At 35.0% G+C, this 4,801-nt stretch overlaps 1 long non-coding RNA gene across 1 annotated transcript; it reads right to left on the bottom strand.

Moving 5' to 3' along the window:
- Positions 1-1,774: 1,774 nt before the first annotated feature.
- On the bottom strand, positions 1,775-3,326 carry LOC120301537. The gene is made up of 3 exons (XR_005554935.1): positions 3,288-3,326; positions 2,816-2,884; positions 1,775-1,922 (listed from the first exon to the last, which is right to left on the bottom strand). It is a non-coding gene; the product is annotated as an uncharacterized LOC120301537 (long non-coding RNA).
- Between the last annotated feature and the right edge of the window lie 1,475 nt (positions 3,327-4,801).

Raw genomic sequence — 4,801 nt, 5'->3', positions numbered from 1 at the left:
TAATTTGCATCCCTTTGGAGAAAAAGTGTATTAAAAGCTTTAAATTCAATTAACCTGAAATAAATTTGTGATTACCAAATCATGGATAGTCTACGACCGGTGTTGATAGATGGTCAAATTTGAATTCACCTTGCATGCAAATTTCTCAAATTTCTTCTAAGTCCCTTGAAACATTTCTTGGTCCTTTCTTTGTTCATTCAGCAGTTCACTAATATAACAAAAGTTTCAAGAATAATAGAAATAAATATCCAGAAATATTGAGAACAGCACCTGTTAACTACAAAACATTGGTAGCACTCTATTACAGTCTTCTCCAAATCAATATTCTGGCAATCTCTGCATACCATGTTTCCCCCAAAATAAGACCGGGTCTTATATTAATTTTTGCTCCAAAAGATGCATTAGGGCTTATTTTCAGGGAAATAAGGTACTAAATGCATCCATCTAGTTGACGATCTTAACTGAGGTTTATTTTTGGGGGGTAGGGCTTATATTACGAAGATCCTGAATAATCATGTTAGGGCTTATTTTCCAGTTTGCTCTTTTTTGGGGGGGAAACACAGTACTTGGAAGGCACCAGACTGGGAGAAGATGATTTATTAACTATTGATTAGAATTGGCTCTGAATTCATTCCATGGTATAGTCTTTGACTTACAACCATTCATTTAGTGACTGTTCAAAGTTATAAGGGCACTGGAAAAAATGACTTATGACTGTTTTCACACTTATGACCATATCTACCTAGTTATGTGATCAAAAATCAGATGCTTGGCAATTAGCATGTATTTATGTATTTATTCTTTATGTAAACTGTAAATGGACTTTACAGTCTATTCAATCCTATATTGTAACAGGTTTTCAAATGTTTAAGAACTGTGCATTTATTTGTATATGTACTCCAAATAATAATGCTTTTTACAGCTATTTGTAAAAAATAAAAATTATTTTTTTATTTTGCTGTCTTTTTAGGAGTGCAATTTGCAGTTGCTTCATTGCAGATATTAATAGGAAATATCTGAGTAATGAAAAACAGATTTTGATTTTTTTTGAATCTCATAGCCTTTACTGGGGTAGCCATTTGAATTTCTTGCATCATTCTTACCCCAAAATTCTGCTCTATGTTTTAAATGCTACATTTGTAGCAGAGAATCAAATAGGATTCTTAACTTTTTATCCACTTGCAGCTTTTCCTAAAATCAATCTTTCCCTCTGTCTTCTCATCCTGTAGTTTCTCAGGATCTAGTTGTGGAAAAGCAGCAGCAGCAGCAGAAAAATTGCAGTCATGGCAAACTGCAGGCAGAAGAGTAAGATGCTCCAACTTTTGCCTTATTTTCTGTTGCTTGATGTATTCTTCAGTTCATGTTCAAAGGAGATGAAGGGCCCACATTTATCAGCGCTGAATGTGTTTTGCCTCAATCATACACAGATGTTAAAATAATGTCAGTTGCATGGTCATTGTATGATTCTAAATCATTATAATTAACAGCTGAAAATAAATTATCTTTGATATTGTGCCAAATTATTATCAAACTGAGTTTAGTTATTGCTGATTTCAGTAATAACAGACGGCTTCAGATTTATACTCAGTGGTGTTGTTCCAATATTGCCCCATTTTCCTTCATGACCCTTTGTCCCTTTTTTACCATTGTGTTGCCGTGTGACATGGAGATCAAAACCACACTTGTATACAAGCCTTGATGCTTCCTTAAGGTCTGCTTGATTGTAGCATGTTCTGCAGCACAGTGGAGATCATAATTTCTAACTTACCTTTTATGGCAATCCTGATGGGTAATTTCAGGTTCCTGATGAAAAGTCAGACAACAGGCAAATGGCCGTAAGCACAGAGGCTTGAAGGGGCTTGGCTGCTATTTCATTATAGCTTTACTAATGAGATTTTCATCCAATTTCGGGGTAGCAGATTCTTGTGAAAAAGGAGAACAAATACAAATACAGGATGACTATGCTCTATTTTTTATGGAGAAAAGATGAACCACTAGAAAAAATGCTAAAACAGTTTCTGGGCTAATCTTTGCTCTAACATGTACTTTTTAATTAGCATGTGCAGTAATTTGCCTGTAAGAATAGTGATGAAATAAGTTAATTTTAGATCTTGGACGTAATGATCTTCTAAGAATATAACTGCAGCGCTGCTCTGGCAAAGGTCCATCTTAGTCCAGAGATATTGGCCACCCATACACCCTTGAAACTCACCAGCGGGAGAGGGAGATATATTTCTCTCCTATCTATGTCTCTCTGGAACAGTGGGAGAGGAACATTTATACATTCAGAAATAAGAAAAGGAAATAATCATAATAAACTCTACTATGCTAGGTCAGTGCACATATTGATGAGAAAATAACAAGACCTTTGCAGAATTATGCCAAGACACAGTCTTGTCCACTAATCAGTAACAATGAGACTAGATAGGTACATTAAAAAAAACAACCCTCACAGCATGGATAGGAGGTGATTCTGCTGTATTTCCCAACCAACTGCTGTATCTCCCAAGTTTCAGACTTATTGACCAAAACACTAATGACCTACCACTATTAAGTCAGTTAAGCAATGCTACTGGGTATGGCAACACTTAACCCTAAAATGCCCCAAGTACTTCCAAACTCCTAGCCATCACCTGGTCCTCCCATAGCTTTATACTCAGAAGAGGCAAGGGAAGATGGCATAATAGGTCTCTGAGACTACAATTCTCAAAATTCATAGAGGAAAATATGTTATATTGAGGGTTTAAGTGTGTGTAGGTCTTTGGCTTACTGCCCCAAAATCGATTTGAAATCATAGTCATGAAAACTATATTACCAAGGTAACTGCAGGCAAAGAAGTTGTGCTGTAATCCAGACATTTGAAGCTGTGAGTCTTCGTGTTCAGCTGCAAGCAATGTATCAAATGTATTTATTAGATTATATTCCATATTTTATATAGAAGTTTTAGGTGGCATATATAGCACTAGCAATAGCATTTAGATCTATATACCCCTTCACAGTGCTTTACAGCCCTGTCTAAGTAGTTTACAGAGTCAGGCTATTGCCCCCAACAATCTGGATCCTCATATTAATGACCTTGGAAGGATGGAATGCTGAGTCAGCCTTAGCCGGTGAGAATCAAACTGCCGACAGTCAGCAGAATTAGCCTGCTATATTGTCTTCTAACCACTGCATCACCACTTCTCTTCTACTTGTAGAACAGTCTTCTCAGCTAAGACAAGGCTAACAACAGTAAGATTCTATGCTAAATATAATCTAGAATCTGGGTCTCCCTGTTCCAAGAGTACCTGAACCACTTCACCACATCAGCTCTTTGGATATGTTGATTGTAGCAATACTGATGATCATCTAAAGTAGTGAAATGCACAGATTTAGAACCTTGATTAAAAAAAACCTCAGTTACAAAAATAAGGAATAAAAGTTTTTGTTCCTTAATATAGGTAGACCTCGACTTACAATAGTTTGTTTAGTGACCGTTCAAAGTTACAACGGCACTGAAAAAAGTGATTTATGACTATTTTTCACACTTACAACAGTTGCAGCTTCCCCACGGTCACATGATCAAAATTCAGACACTTGATAACTGACTTGGAAACTCAGTGGAGAAGCCAGATTCACTTAATAGCCGTGTTACTAACTCAACAACTGCAGTGATTCACTTAACAACTGTGGGGCAATATTCATTTAACAACTGTCTCGTTTAGCCACAGACATTTTGGACTCATTTATGGTCATAAGTCGAGGACTGCCTGTATATTCACCATTGCCTAGAAAACTCAATTCTGGACACTCTGATGTTTTGAATAGTGACCAAGGTAGCCATCAGACTCTATTGAAATCATAATAAATTGTTCCCATTTAAAGAAATGCCAGATAAAGGATTACAGTTTAAAAGTACATTGTATTGTGATGGATATTTTTAATTATAATAGCCTCCAGAACTCCTGAGACCTGGTTTGATCTGTTTTCTTTGCTTTTCATCTACTGTCTTCTCCAGTTCTGGTATCCGATCAGTCAGTGCTTAATATATTTGATAAAATGTCTGTGAACCCAAGTTATATGCTGGCACTAATTATTTGTACATCAATACCTGAGGATTTATTCTATTTGTTGGTTGATTTTTACACTGTCTAAATGCTCTCTCATCATAAAAAGGTACTTTGGCCAGCTTACAATAAGACTTTCAAAAGTCTTTTCATATCTCAGTTGGATCTGTTTTATAAGATTGCTAACCTGACAGATGTGACTTCTTAATTAATATACATATGCATAAAAGAGCTCAACAGATTGTTCGCAATAATCTTCAGACCACTTTAGCAGTGTATCATTAATTTATAATACCTGTAATTTTCAGTATCAACATAATTTAAATATTATTTCAGACACAGATTTGCTCACTCGGTAGTGATTTCAGAAATTGATTAGGGTTTTGTTTTTTTTGATTTTGCTCAAGTTAACTTTTTTTTATTTAAAAAGTCTAATATTATTGAAAATAGAATTGTTATGCTGATTATTACAGTTATATGTTAACTTGTTAGCATTAACCATCCAAAATATATTTTTTTAAAAAAAATCAGTTTATAGAAAATCTACTCCATTAATATACTAAGAAATACCTGAAATGCTTTTCCTCACTTGAACAAATTAAATGCTAACATTCTCAACAAAGTTTTTCTAACATTTGAGGTTAAGATGTTAATTCCCTGATTTCTTATGAAGAACGGTGCAATTTTAAAAAATGCATTAAAATATATCCATTTTACTTACCAAGAAGGACTGACCTCTTGAGGCATTTTCAAAT

Source organism: Crotalus tigris, unplaced genomic scaffold, assembly GCF_016545835.1.
Source record: "Crotalus tigris isolate CLP2741 ecotype Arizona unplaced genomic scaffold, ASM1654583v1 scf7180000024384.25900115:4084858, whole genome shotgun sequence".
In the NCBI taxonomy this organism is placed as follows: Eukaryota; Metazoa; Chordata; class Lepidosauria; order Squamata; family Viperidae; genus Crotalus; species Crotalus tigris.
The sequence above is the reverse complement of the archived record's forward strand: the minus strand, read 5'-3'. Positions and strand labels throughout refer to the sequence as shown.